The following is a 402-nucleotide window of genomic DNA, read 5'->3' on the forward strand; positions in this document are numbered from 1 at the left end:
AAAACAATTTACAATACTTCTATTTACTAACATCAGTATATATATTGATGTGCGGAAACATATTAAGATTCCACGTGTGTTTGTTCTCTCTGGGAACACCTGTGCGCTGAGGCAGCAGGTGTGAGTCAGCAACCACGAGACGCGTATTTACATAACGTAAGCATGTAACTCGCCTGTGTACGTGTATGTTCGTATATACAGTACACACTCGAAAAGAAAAACATAACCAATCCCAAATTGCAGTTTTCGCATGAATTTCCACCCTTCTTTTCCCCCTTTGATGCAATAGCGATTTTGGAGTGTTGGAGCGCCCATCCGCGCGCCGTTCGGACCACAGACAAATGCATTGAATGAAAACCTCTGCGTCAAAGAGGATCAATTTAGGCTATTGCAACTAATTGC

The sequence above is a fragment of the Penaeus monodon genome, chromosome 23 (assembly GCF_015228065.2).
Source record: "Penaeus monodon isolate SGIC_2016 chromosome 23, NSTDA_Pmon_1, whole genome shotgun sequence".
In the NCBI taxonomy this organism is placed as follows: domain Eukaryota; kingdom Metazoa; phylum Arthropoda; class Malacostraca; order Decapoda; family Penaeidae; genus Penaeus; species Penaeus monodon.